This window comes from Gopherus evgoodei, chromosome 1 (assembly GCF_007399415.2).
Source record: "Gopherus evgoodei ecotype Sinaloan lineage chromosome 1, rGopEvg1_v1.p, whole genome shotgun sequence".
In the NCBI taxonomy this organism is placed as follows: Eukaryota; Metazoa; Chordata; order Testudines; family Testudinidae; genus Gopherus; species Gopherus evgoodei.
The window spans coordinates 359,798,542-359,813,377 of NC_044322.1; the positions used below are offsets into that span (position 1 = coordinate 359,798,542).

Sequence of the window (14,836 nt, forward strand, 5' to 3'; positions counted from 1 at the left end):
TGCAAAACCACTTGGGAAAAACTTTAAAATTCTGCACAAACCAGGATGCCACCATTAGCATCAAGGTAGGTGGCAACTCGGATGGTGGGGGGCTTTAGCCATAATTCCAACCCTATCAACATCCTTGTTAGGAAACCACTGAAATCTCTCCAAAAGACAGTCACTTGGTGGTGCGATAGCAGAGCAGAACTTAATCAAGCTGTGGAATCTCCCACAGATTCTGCAACCTGTTTGGTAGGGCTGCTGAGACCCCAGTCTGGTCACTCCTGTTCTGCTTTAACGGGTGAGTCAGAAGAGGGTGTTCTCCTTGAGCAGAACCACAGGGATAAGTCATGCTGAGTTATCTAGGGTGGAAACTTATTTTTCCCTCTCTTACAGCAGCAAAACAATTGGACTAATAGTCACCCACCAAATCTGCAAGGAAAATGAGAGCGGCAGGTCAGAGCACATCACTAGGATCTCTTACCTGCACTCCTGGCTCTCATCCGAGTCAGCTGTAAAGCGAGGACAAGAAGTTACTAATTTATTCCCCTCTCCAGCAGCTGATGCTGTGGGGGAGCTGGGGACTTCACAACTTTGTTGCCAGAGTCCTTCATGCTAGAGACTAGACGGGTGTGGTATGACACTCACAGGAACTTGGTGTCACTTGTGGTTCTGGTGGAGAGGAGGGCCAGGGTTAGGATCATCTTGGTGCCTCTGCCTCCCTCCCTCCCCAGCTGCAATTCTGGAGGAGCTGTGGGCTTAGGAGTGGAACACAAGAGCTGTTTGACAGCGCATGACTTTAGGAAGTGGGAAGGACCATCACCACCATGTCAAATTACAAGCAACTGGGGGAAAGAAGAGGAAAGCAGGGATTTTAAGAATGCATTTGCTCATGATGGATTGTAATGAAACCCCGACTGCTCCCAAAGTGCCAGAGGATCTAGCGACCCAGTGAGGTCAGGACATCCATTTCCTGTCTCTTCCAAAAGACAACTGGTTTCACTTTTGAAGCTGGTTTCTGCCCCTATCATCTTTGAGGTGCAGATAATAAGGGAAACCAGGATTTCTCACGGTTGGATGCAGTAGCTTGATTCCCCCAGAATGACTGTGCTTCTTTGTAGCTAGCTGCATGACTCAGCAGTTCAGGAACAGGCATTGTGAGTGGCCCTGAGGGGAGAGCCTCTCTTTTCCTCTCCATGCTGCTTTCCCGTAACACTGCGGCCATTCCCAGCAAGGTCTGCAACAGAAGGAGACAGGCATCACAGGCCCTCTAGGCAGATGCTGGAACAGAGTGATCCGCGTGATCTCTAGATACACTTAGAAGAAAGTAGAATAAGCGCTGTGCTCACATCTCTGAGAGAGAGATCCATCGGTGGAGAATTGAATGACCGCTCGTGGGCTGAGTGCAGAGGTTCTCACTCTTGGATCACACAGGCAGAGGTATCCCATGTCATAGTGAACGAAGGCCATTGCCATGTGATAGTGTTCTGGGGCCTAGTAACTGGACTGAGTCAGTGGCTCCAGTCCAGGTCCAAGTTGCTTACCTCACAGAAACCACCAGCATTAATTGGCCTCCTTGCTGGCAGTCATAAGAAGTACCCAGGAGCAAATGGGCCATGTTTAGGCATGCTAGGGGGAACACCTGCCACTGCCGCTGTGCTTGTGGGGTGAATTAATAGGACTGCTGGCTCCCATCCATCTGGCTCCCTTCAGCTTCACTGGGAGCTGTGGATATTCAATACCTCTGAAATGTGGCCACTTTGCTAATCGGTTTTAAGTGCCTGGCACTGCGGCTTCTGCCTACCTGCACCAAGGAATCTTGTTAACAAGCAAGATGAAGGGAAGAGGGGCTTGCAGTGAAGTTCAGTGGAGCTGAGGTCTCCATCCGTAGATTTGCCAGAACTCTCCACCAGCCGAGGACCAGTTTTGTGATAAAACCCCAAACTGAAGGGCAGAAAGAAAACAATGGGTGGATTTCAATACACCCGGTGTGCACGAACCTGCGGAACTCCATGCCCCAGGACAGATCTGGTCATGTGCCATGGCTGGACTTTTAAAAATGGCTGGATAATTGTATAATTGATAGCACCATTTGTAGTAGTGTGTGCTAAGGTAATGGAACTCAAAGTCTCATTCTTTACAATCTGAGCTGATCATTGCAGGAGTCAGTAAATAACTACACACTTGCTTACTCCTCATACAACACTGTACAATTGCCCAGGTCCTCTCCTAAGTTATTTGTTTCAGAGTAGCAGCCGTGTTAGTCTGTATCCGCAAAAAGAACAGGAGTCCTTGTGGCACCTTAGAGACTAACAAATTTATTTGAGCATAAGCTTTCGTGGGCTACAGCCCACTTCTTCGGATGCATAGAATGGAACATATATATCTATGTTCCATTCTATGTATATCTATGTTCCATTCTATGCATCCGAAGAAGTGGGCTGTAGCCCACGAAAGCTTATGCTCAAATAAATTTGTTAGTCTCTAAGGTGCCACAAGGACTCCTGTTCTTTTTAAGTTATTTGTATTTATTTCTTCTCTAACGTCAGAGTTTTCACTAGTGCTGGAGCAGGGGTGGGCAAACTACGGCTTATGGGCCGCATCCAGCCCACCAACCATTTTAATCCGGCCCTCGAGTTCCTGCTGGGGAGTGGGGTCTGGGGCTTGCCCCTCTCTGGTGCTCCAGTTGAGGAGCAGGGTCGGGAGCCACTCCACGCAGCTCCCAGAAGCAGTAGCATGTCCCTCCTCCGGCTCCTACACATAGGGGCAGCCAGGCTCTGCACGCCGTCCCCACCCCAAGCGCTGCCCCTGCAGCTCCCATTGGCTGGGAACTGCGGCCAACGGGAGCTACGGGACAGTGCCTATGGATGGGGCAGCACACAGCAGAGCCACCTGGCTGTGCCTTTGCGTGGGAGCTGGAGAGGGGGACATGCCGCTGCTTCCGAGAGCCACTTGAAATAAGCGCCACCTGTAGCCTGCACCCTTGAGCCACCTCCTGTGCCCCAAACCCCAAAGCCCTGATCCCCCTCCCACCCTCCGAACTTCTCGGTCCCCAGCCTGGAGCACCCTCCTGCACCCCAGATCCCTCATCCTCAGCCCCACCCCAGAGCTGCAACCCCAGCCAGAGTCCTCATCCCCACCACCACCCTTCTCCCTGCCCCAGCCCAGAATCCCCTCCCACACCCTGAACTCCTAATTTATGGCCCCACCCCAGACCCCACACCCCCAGCCAGAGCCCTCATCCCAACCCCAATTTCGAGAGCATTCATGGCCCACCATACAATTTCTATACCCAGATGTGGCCCTCGGGCTAAAAAGTTTGCCCACCCCTGTGCTGGAAGCAGGAAATCAGAGCTGATGGACCAATGGACTGTGCTGCTATAGCAGAAAGAGGGGTACAGGTCTTGATGGACCAATGGGGTGATCTCATACAGCAGGGAGCAGTATAGCCAACCTCATGGACCAGTGGTTTGTTCAAATATATCAGGAAACAGAATACTCAATTGAACGGATCAAGGGGCTTATCTACTATGGTGACTTCTATGGTCTAAGTTCCTTATCAGCAGGGTGCATACAGAGACAACTGAACACCAGTATTCATTGCACCCCTCTAATCCACAGTACCGGGGGAAGGAAAAGGGGTCCTCTGTGCACACAGCACCACTGCAATCACCAAGATTGCCCTGTAGCAAGCTCACCCTGGGGAAAGCCAGCTCTGCTTATTCCCCTAATACCTGCTGGGGATGGAGCTGCACGCAGAATGCCGCTTGCTGCTCCTACGCTCTGTGCATGCTTTGCTTTAATGAACTCAAGAGCCTGTCCCCACTCCTGAATGCCCCAGAGGGAGAGGGACATGCTGTCTGTCAGAATGATACGAGCGGCCGTGAAATGTAAGTGCCTGCCATTGCACCTTTGGCACTAGGGCATTAAGATATAAAAGGGCTGACACTGTAATGAACCATGTCCACCCATGTCTGAGGCAGCAGATGGTGGTGGCTTTGCAGGAGTCCCAGGCATCTGGGAATGGCCGGGCCTTACTGTAACACCTCCTGCCCTGCAACCCACGGGCTCAGCATGGGAGAATAAGAGCTACAGCTTTCTGTCCCATTCATCTCCCAGCAGCTGAGAGAAGCGAGGAGGCAGCTACATGATGTTCGCAGACACGCAGAGGCAATGGACTCCAGTGCCCGGAGCCGTGGTGTGGGGAAGTGGGAGGGAACGCACCGCACACACATGTGCCTCGCCTGTAGGTGCCCCGAGATGTCAGCATTAATAAGCCTCCCTGGAAAGCCAATGCCAGCTAGAGAGAGCCGATTGGGGGGTAGGTGGGGAAGGTGGGCCTGGCTGGGATATTGGCAGGCAGGTGGATGGGACTGCAGTCTATTTACTAAGCAAGGAGAGAAATAAAGGAATAATAAGCAAGCAAGCCAGCAATACCATTCGCTGTTTGGGTGTCTCCATGATCTCTCTCTTTTTCCTAGTGTGTGTCTCTCTCTCCACCACACTTATATACCCTAGCTCCCTCTGAATCCTCCTTCAAGGAATGTCTGAAAACCCATCTTTCCTTGGAAGCTTTCCAGCTCCTGGCCTTATGCCCCACTCTGGACATGTGTCTCATTGCACCACGTCTTCCTTCCAGGTCCTAATACGCCTTCAGCAATTGTAAGTCCTTTGGGGTAGACGTCTTTGTTTGGCACACAGCTCACACCATACAGTGCTGTGCACATTTACTGTGCTGTAACAGCAGACATGGGCCCAAGTGGGTATGCTGGATCCAAACCCCAAGGCTTTAGGGATCATCTCTCTATAATAGATTGAACCGGGCAACCAAATCTCAACCCTCCAGAATGCAGGTGCTTGGATCCAACCCCAGATTCAGACTTCCCAATGAAACCAATCTCTCGTTATAATAGTTTGTCTCTAGGTCTCCTTCCTTCAATTTCAATAGCCTTCTAGCAATGAGCAGGCAGGAAAGTGCTGTGAAAGTTAAAACATCAAGTAACTGGATCCTTCACTCTCAGGGCCTGGATTCTCCTCTTGTGAACCAGAAGTGGAACAAGTATATGCGAGATCAGACCAGACTTCCATGACTCACCTTCTCCCCCTATTCTCCTCCTTCCCAATGACATAGCATAGCAGTGCCCCTGGACCTGGCATTCTGTCATAATAACATCGGCATTAGAGGAACGTGCACATACGGCGAGGATCTTGTTACCTTTTTAACGTGGATATCAGATCCATTTCCCAGCAGCCCTTCCTTAGCAACTCCTTGGATTCAGTGTTGCTTTGCTGTAGCTCACTGGGGGATCCCCCCATCACACCCTTCAGTCAGCCTGGTTTGGAGACACACATTGCTGGACAGGAAGCTGGATGTCTCCCTGCACCAGGTGGGGAAAAACAAGCAAACTGACCTAAGGACTGAGAGACTGCACCTGCTGAGCCGTGTGAGCATCTCCTGAGTGTGCAGGACCGCACAGCAAATCCCTGCTGGGAACACACCGCTCAGCTCGTGTTAGCCTTCAGAAAAGAAGGGGAGTTTAGACAATCTAAAAATGAGGCACTAAACACTGGCCAGACCAGTCAGAAACAACAAACGCAGGCGCTGTGCTTGGTCCTCACATAGCCCTGCTAACATGCCTCAGCTCTGCCCAGAAACACCCCTGTTCCCACAGTGCCGGGCTCCCCACACGGGCCTGTTAACATACCTCAGCTTTGCCCAGAAACACCCCTGTTCCCGCAGTGCCGGGCTCCTCACACGGCCCTTTTAGGGTACCTCAGCTCTGCCCAGCAATGCCCCCATTACTGCAATGCCGAGCTCCCCACATGGCCCTGCCGACATGCCTCAGCTCTGCCCCAAAACACCCTTGATCCCGCAGTGCCAGGCTCCCCACACGGCCCTGCCAAGGCACCTCAGCTCTGCCCAGAAACACCCCCATTACCGCAGTGCCGGGCTCCCCACACGGCCCTGACGACGAGCTCAGCTCTGCCCAGAAACACCCCTGTTCCCGCAGTGCTGAGCTCCCCACACGGCCCTGCCAAGGCACCTCAGCTCTGCCCAGAAACACCCCCATTACCACAGTGCCGGGCTCCCCACACGGCCCTGCCGACATGTCTCAGCTCTGCCCAGAAACACCCCTGTTCCCGCAGTGCCAGGCTCCCCATATGGCCCTGCCAAGGCACCTCAGCTCTGCCCAGCAACGCCCCCATTACCGCAATTCTGGGCTCCCCACATGGCCCTGCCGACATGCCTCAGCTCTGCCCAAAAACACCCCTGTTCCCGCAGTGCTGAGCTCCCCACACGGCCCTGCCAAGGCACCTCAGCTCTGCCCAGAAACACCCCCATTACCGCAGTGCCGGGCTCCCCACACGGCCCTGCCGACATGTCTCAGCTCTGCCCAGAAACACCCCTGTTCCCGCAGTGCCAGGCTCCCCATATGGCCCTGCCAAGGCACCTCAGCTCTGCCCAGCAACGCCCCCATTACCGCAGTTCCGGGCTCCCCACATGGCCCTGCCGACATGTCTCAGCTCTGCCCAAAAACACCCCTGTTCCCGCAGTGCTGAGCTCCCCACACGGCCCTGCCAAGGCACCTCAGCTCTGCCCAGAAACACGCCTGTTCCTGCAGTGCTGGGCTCCCCACACAGCCCTGCCGACGTGCCTCAGCTCTGCCCAGAAACACCCCCATTACCGCAGTGCCGGGCTCCCCACACGGCCCTGACGACGTGCCTCAGCTCTGCCCAGAAACACCCCTGTTCCCGCAGTGCCAGGCTCCCCATATGGCCCTGCCAAGGCACTTCAGCTCTGCCCAGCACCGCCCCCATTACCGCAGTTCCGGGCTCCCCACATGGCCCTGCCGACATGTCTCAGCTCTGCCCAAAAACACCCTTGATCCCGCAGTGCCAGGCTCCCCACACGGCCCTGCCAAGGCACCTCAGCTCTGCCCAGAAACACGCCTGTTCCTGCAGTGCTGGGCTCCCCACACAGCCCTGCCGACATGCCTCAGCTCTGCCCAGAAACACCCCTGTTCCCGCAGTGCCAGGCTCCGCATATGGCCCTGCCAAGGCACCTCAGCTCTGCCCAGCAATGCCCCCGTTATCGCAGTGCTGGGCTCTAGGGGTGAAAGTAACTTAAAGGACTTACCGGCAGGGCTGGTGCTTCTATTTAGGTGGCCTAGGCAATTGCCTAGGGCGCCAGGATTATTGGGGGGCGGCATTTTGCCAGTGGGGGGCGGCAGGCGGCTCTGGTGGACCTGCCGCAGTCGTGCCTGCGGAGGGTCCCCTGGTACCGCGGCTCTGGTGGAGCTGCCGCAGACATTCCTGCAGACAGTTCGCTGCTCCCGTGGCTCCGGTGGACCTCCCGCACGGCATGGCTGCGGCAGGTCCACTGGAGCTGCAGGACCAGCGCGCGGGGTGACAAGATGGCCGTGCGCTTATGGCGCTAAAAACACTAGCGCCGGTCCTGCTTACCGGTACTCCAGAGTTCTGCGGAGGGGGAGGGGCATCAACCGGAAGAGGCATGGCCTCTGCCAGAAGAGGTGGGGCCTTTAAATCCCGGGGCTTTTAAATCAGGATTTAAAGGGCTCAGGGATTCGGCTGAAGCTAGGAGCCAGGCCTTTAAATCACCCCTGGAGCTACCAGCTGCAGAGGTGGCTGGGAGCCCTGGCGTTTGGGCAGGGGTGAAAGTAATTTACATTTCTTACCCATATGGTCCAATCGCAAGCAACCCACCTCTCCTATGTACTTCATGGATCCCTCCCATTGCATGACAAAGATAGAGAAAATAAAGCTACTATTACTACTACCAGTACTGTCTGTAATCAAACTTTACTATTGGAATAAGCCTGAAAAAGTGAAAACTCACTGTCACATTTTTCTCTGTGTCTTCCCTCCTCCTCCAGCCAGGCTGCCGACACTAGGGTCTGTGCTTTCTCCTTGCCTGGCGCTGAGCAGCAGCAGGAGCTTCCCTCTAGCTCGCAGCAGGCAGACTGACTGAGGGAGGGAGAAGCCTGCCTCCTGCTTAAGAACAGTTTAAGCTGTTCCCTGCACAGTTCAGTAACATTTCAAAGAGGATCTGCAAGCAGTTTGGACATCACAACCATGATCCTCTGCTGGGGAGGGAACGGGATAGATTTGAACTTGGAAATGGTTCCTGATTTTGATTGTGTTTTTTGTGCATAGGAGATCCCCTCATCCTGGGGACAGAAAAGAACTGCCCCTGCCATGGTCACACACACTCTCCCCCTCCAGCAACAACTGGAAGTGAAATTAACAAGGATGCCAGAAACGGCTCCTAACCCTGGGGATTGAACTGCGCAGGGAACAGCTGACTTTAAATTGTTCTTATGCAGGCAGCAGCAGCAGGCATCTCAGCCAGTGTCCCTACTGCAAGCTAGAGCCTAGAGGAGAACCCCTGCTGGGGGGGAGGTGGGGCGGGGAATGCAGAGCCTTGTCTGCAGCCTGGCTGGAAGAGGGGGAGGGAGGACAGTGAGTTTTCCCCATCCACTTGCTTTTATTAGCTCTGGATTTAAGCTGTGCAACCAAATGCTTGTATTTGTTGTGTATATTACTATTGGAGAGATCCCCTCATCCTGGGGGCAGAAAAGGATTGCCCCTGCCATGGTCAAACACACCCTACCCCCAGCTACTGTGAGTGGAATTAACAAGGATGCCAGAAACCGCTCCTAACTCCAGGGGGCTGAACCGCTCAGGGAACAGCTGAGTTTAAACTATTTTTATACAGGGGGCAGGCTTCTCCCTCCCTCAGGTACAAGTCTCCTTTTCTTATCGGTCCTCTGTACCAGCCCATTCCGGCTTACTTTCACCTCTGCTCAGCACTGCCCAGAAACACCTCTGTTCCCGCAGTGCCAGGCTCCCCACACAGCCCTGCTGACGAACCTCAGCTCTGCCCAGAAACACCCCTGTTCCTGCAATGCCGGGCTTCCCACACAGCCCTGCCCAGGTACCTCAGCTCTGCCCAGAAACACTCCTGTTCCCGCAGTGCCGGGCTCCTCACATAGCCCTGCCACCGTGCCTCAGCTCTGCCCAACCACACCCCCGTTACCGTAGTGCCGGGCTCCTCACACAGCCCTGCCACCGTGCCTCAGCTCTGCCCAGCAATGCCCCCATTACCACAGTACTGCTCCAGTCCAGGGGTCCCCACATGGCCCTGCCAATGTGCCCCACTCTTGACCTACAGGATATCCTGCTAGTCCCATTCTGAGCTCTCCATATCCAGCTCTGCTAGTGAACCTCAATCCTGACCAGCAGTCGCCTCCTGCTATTTCAGTTGTGGTTCTCGTACAAGCACCAACCCCCTATGAACTTCCCATGCCATCCTACCAATAGAGCCCAGTCCGGACCTGCAGCATCTCATGCTGTTCCAGTCCTGCTCGTGCTCTACCACTCCCCAAACACACACACCCTCACAGCTCTGCCAGTGCACCCTAGGACTGATCAGTAGCACCTGCTTAGGGCTGCCAATCCTCCAGGAGTATCCTGAAGTCTCCAGGAACTAAAGATTAATCTTTAACTAAAGATTATGTCATGTGATGAAACCTCCAGGCATATGTCCAACCAAAATTGGCAACCCAGCCTTCTATTCCAGTTCTGGGCATCTGCCTCACAGAGACTGCCAGCCTTTTGCCAGGTTGTGTGATGGGCTTACAACAGAGATGAGGCCACTACGCTGACTTTCGCTGGTGACCTAACAAACAGCATTTGAGCCCCACGTGTGCTTGGGGCTTCCTTCCTTACTGAGTGCCCTAGCCTTCTAATGGCCATCAGGGCTGCTACTGAGCTGAACCCGGCTGGCAAGGATAGTAGTGGAGTCTGTTTCCATAGGCAGCAGGAGGAGGGAGAAGCTGCACCAGGAGCAGCAATCGCTCCTCCACATGTTAAGGAGCAGCTTTGTTCTGCATCACCTAACTGTATAATAGCAGCAGGAATTAATATGACCACAAATTAATAGCGTAGAAGAGCAATCAGAGCAGAGTGAGATACATCCTAATGTGTTCGCTTGGAAAGGGTCAGGAAGAGGAATGCTGGAGACACTCTGCTGGTCAAGGCCTCTGAACCCTGCCAATTGGGCCGAGCTGCCACCACTAACATGCCTCACCTTTTGCCAAGGAGAAGTGACCTCTCTTTGCCAAGGATAAAAGAGGCCTGCATGCTCTCTTGGCATCCCACACCCTTGTAAGATGTACAGGGACACATTTATTGGGTGTGTTGGAAGCCAGTTCAAGAAAGAGACGTTTGCATTTGTTGTTTCTCAAGCTGGGACCACTCTCCCAGCTGTTTCTACTGAAATCCAGTTCTTATGTAATCAAGTGGTACCTTTATCTGCCTGTCTTTAATGCTCCCATCTCTGTAGTACTCAGTTAGGGCTAAGCAATCCATCTATTCAACTGTAAATACCTAGTAATTGCAAAGAAACCACAATACTTAATGTATAGATAAAGATGTATAGAGAAAAGGAGAGTTTTGTTAGAAGAATCACTTTACCAACCTGTGAAATGCAGCTGTCTCTGGGGTGGAACACACGACAACTGTTCAACAGCTCTCAACAACTTTGCAGAGCAGGTTAGGACCAGGGATACTGTATCCAACCAAAATTTCAGGCGGAGTTTAGGACGGTAACACATATTCAACTCAGCTGAAATTTGGTCAGGACACCAGAGTTCATATCACTGCTTTTGCACACACGGAATAGTTATGTGCCAGCACTTCTAGGATCACAGTGCCCCCTTATACTATCCTGGGGTATGGGAGCTGGTACTGACTCAGGGGAAAGCCTTCTGAATCACTAACACCACTTCCTGAAGCACCTTGCAGGCCTCCTGTCCAAATAATGACCAGGCTAAACCTTGCTTAGTTGTTAAGAGCAGATAACATCACAGCCCAAGAGGTATTCCCTACAGATCAGAGCAACCCCCTGCATGCTGCTTAGACAATACTGTGACCTGCGCAAGGAGAGCAAGATGGACTTTACAGGGGAAGAAGGCAAAGAGACGAGCGCATTTAACCCCCGACACCCTCAGCTTGGAACAGGGGGATACTGTAAGAAACACAAACTGCCAACTCTTATTTACTCGTATTTCGCGGTGTGATGCTAATTTGACAATTAATGTTCAAGCTGATAATGGCTTGCCCCACCTCTCCAAACTGCTGCACCTGCTCCCGGTCGGAATCCAGCACTTCCCTGGAATTCACAATGAAGTGAAGGCAGCAGCAGTGAGATCACAACGGCACCTTGCAGCCAGGAGGAAAGCAGGTGAAGAGAGCACCTTGAAAATGTGGTATCCCCCCAGGATTATCATGGATGGGAATATTGCCACGCTGGGGAGCTGCAGGTGAAGAGGCTGCACCCTGGATGGCCATTTGCAGTGCACAAAAACAACTTTATTGAACCTATTAACTTATAGACAATGCTCATAGTCTTAGGTTCCAGTAGATAGTGCTCTACTAACTAATTAGCGTGCACACACACACACTGACATAGCTTGCTGAGCACTCTTGTAACAGCCACCTCTTCCTCCCACTAATTCCTCAGGAGCTCTCGAGGATCACATGTGAGATGCTAGGCAGCTCACTCATGGAATCCCAGACCATCCTTTGATTGCACATGGAGAGAGCTGTTTTAGGCCACCATCAGGGTTGGGGGTGTTGTTTTTTTGCAGTGGGCCAAATAAGTAAAATCCCCACATTTCCCTTATTTCTATGCAGTCATGATCGTCATAGGGAACCAAAAACATTCCTTAAAGAGGAACTTTCACTGCAGGGCAAACAATGAGAACACAGTGAGTGATTCGTAGGTGGCATTCTTCCCTCTGAGCCAGTACTGAACCAATGCCCCAGCATGGTGCTAGGGGGCGCTGTGCTGCAGGTACCAACTTTTAGAGGCACAAGCCAACATGTGCTGATAGTCGGTGAGATTGGATTGTGCTCTCACCCCAATGCACACCAGCAGCAATTCCATATGAGTCATGCTAGTGTCAGCAAAGGATGAGGCCTATGACCTCTAAAGACCTCCTGGCAGTTTTCCCCAAGGGCAGTGGGTCCCAGCTAAACCCCTCCCGTGATAGCACTGTTTGTGTCTTGGCAGTCTTCGGGCTCTTCAGTTTCAGTCTGCAGAGGGTTCTCACCCCTTCATTTCACTAGAAATCTCCAGGTTCCAGTCTAAAACCTCAGAGCAAAGCTCAGCCAAAACCACCTGGTTTAGATACAGAATCCTAAATAGGCCCTGACTTCACTTGAAAGAGGAGAAAAATCTAGGTGGCAGGGATCAGTCCCAGATCCATATGGCCCCACAACTCAGGAGGTTCTGATCCAGGATTCATCCTGGACCCATCTCTGCTGGAAAAGTTGATAACTAGGGCCCTACCAAACTCACAGCCATGAGAAACACATCACGGACTGCGAAATCTGGTCTGTTCCCCCCCCCCCATTAAATTTGGTCCTTTGTTTGCTTTTACCCTATATTATACAGATTTCATAGAGGAGACCAGTGTTTCTCAAGTTCGGGGTCCTGATCCGAAAGGGAGTTGCGGGGGGGGGGTCACAAGGTTATTTTAGGGGGTTGCGGTATTGCCACCCTTACTTCTGCACTGCATTCAGAGCTGGGTGGCTGGAAAGTGATGGCTGTTGGTGAAGCACCCAGCTCTGAAGGTGGCACCCTGCCAGCAGCAGCTCAGAAGTAAGTGTAGCAATACCATACCATGCGACTCTTTACTTCTGCGTTGCTGCCCTCAGAGCTGGACAGCTGGAGAGTAGCAAGGGTGACAATACCGTACCATGCCATCCTTACTCTGCGCTGGTGCTGGCAGTGGCTCTGCCTTCAAAGCTGGGCTCCTGGTTAGCAGCCACTGTTCTCCTGCTACCCAGCTCGGAAGGCAGCGCTGCCGCCAGTAACGTTACAGAAATAAGGGTAGCAGTATTGCAACGTCCTCTACAATAACTTTGTGATCTCCCCCCCCAACAACTCCTTTTTGGGTCAGGACTCCTACAATTACAACACTGTGAAATTTCAAATTTCAATAGCTGAAATCATGAAATTCACAATTTTTAAATCTGATGTCCGTGAAATTGACCAAAATGGACGGTGGATTTGGTAAAGCACTGTTCATGACTCTTCAGCAAAAGTAGGCTAAGTTTTAGGTTTGCGTCAGGAAACAAAGGAGATGCCAGCTGCATTGGTAAAGCACCCCTGGGTATCTCCAACACGGCCACAGGCCTGCTAGTGGAAGGCCCTGGGTGAGAACTTTAAGAGTGGATGGTAGCAGCTAGGACTGAGCTAGGGGAAAGGAGATACTTCACAACATCTCCCTATTCTCTCTCTTGAGCAGTAGCAACTGTTGTCATAAATCGCATGTTGGTAACCTGGTGTGAGAGTGGGTGTGAACGGCAGGCCAGGAGGGTGCGGAAGGGCAGGGGAGGCAAAGGAGAAGCGAGTACAAGGCAAAGCTGGCCAATACCACTCACTTGCAACCAAACTTCTCGACAGGAAGAGGAAACTGAGTCAACTGAAAAGCATCCTGAGCACCCCCACCTGTTGGGGCTTGAACGCTTCCATGGAGCTAACCCTGTGCCGCACTGAATGATCTTTACAAGGAGAAGAGGAGAGGAGATTGCTTACCTACACCCCCTCCTGGAAATCTGTTTAGGGATCAAAAGACCTGGCTCACAAAGGGAACCAGGAAAAACACTTTCTGGTGAAATTGCCTTCTGCTCCCCAGGTGTTTAATACCAGCTCAACCTCTGTTTCTTTGAATGCAGTTTCATTAGCAGCACAAAAAAGGATGCTAATGGGTTTGTTTTGTTCTGAAGGATGGATATTTCCCTCCCTGGGTGCTTACAGGTGGGGGGGGGGGGTAGTACCCGCAGGCTGCTACTGCACCCAGCTGGGTCTGCTGAGAGCAAGAAGCCAACTATGCCCCAAGGCACTGCAACGAATCCCCCACTCAGCGGCTCCCTGGGAGGAGTGAAAGTGCCCAGTTTTCCCGTTCAAGGAGAGCCAGGAAGCCAGCTACCTAATCGAAAGCTGTGCACATCTGCTCTCATGTGTTGGGACCTATTTCTTCCAGCTCTGCTCACCCCACTCCTGGGAAATAAACATAGAACCTAAGCCAACAAAAGCTGCCTCTCGCCCTCCGCTTGTTTCCTGTAATAACACACCATAAAATTAACTAAATTCCACTGCTGTGTAATATGCAGCATAAAAGCTGCAGAAGTATGACTGCAGGGCACAGTGGCATTAATATTTCCATCAGCTCCCCTTCACTCAGTGCCAGGGTTTTCACTTAAAACCTCCACAGTCAAACAAAACAACACACACAAGCAAAGGGGAATGGAAATATTTAAACCGTTCTCTCCACCAGGTCTCCACTCACAGACACCCTGGCAGGTCCACACATAAATGTACTTCAGCAGGCCCACCTGTAAACCCCCGTGTGCGGAATTATACTTGATATGTGGACACAGTTACAAATGTGCGTGCACAGATCCAGACCAGTCTCCCGATCGGGCACCAGAGACACTCCAGGGTGCAGAGCTACACAAACACACATAGGCAGGCACCCACATACGCATTTTGCACTTAAACTCAACACGCATGCGTCTGCGTGTGCACACACAAATGTGCATGGACAGACCCACACCTCTAATGGTCCAGGCACCCGCATATGCCCCAGCATAAAGTCACAGCCGTCCCCACATAAACCCAAACCCAATGTGTAAGCACATCCCAATATCCTGATGCATGCGGGCGTGCCTACCTTAATGTGTGTATACTTATGCCCCCAATGCACACTTGTGCCCAATGCGCATGTGCATTCCCATGCTCTGATGCCATCCTGCGTATGCA

The 14,836-nt window shown here is 52.3% G+C and overlaps 1 protein-coding gene and 1 long non-coding RNA gene across 4 annotated transcripts in view; one reads left to right on the top strand and one right to left on the bottom strand.

Annotated features, from left to right (window-relative positions):
- PLXNA4 (plexin A4) overlaps nt 1-14,836 on the bottom strand; it is a 667,362-nt gene that overhangs the window by 394,613 nt on the left and 257,913 nt on the right. The window lies entirely within an intron of this gene.
- On the top strand, nt 8,685-13,449 carry LOC115657384. The gene is made up of 3 exons (XR_004001968.1): nt 8,685-8,773; nt 11,429-11,431; nt 13,438-13,449. It is a non-coding gene; the product is annotated as an uncharacterized LOC115657384 (long non-coding RNA).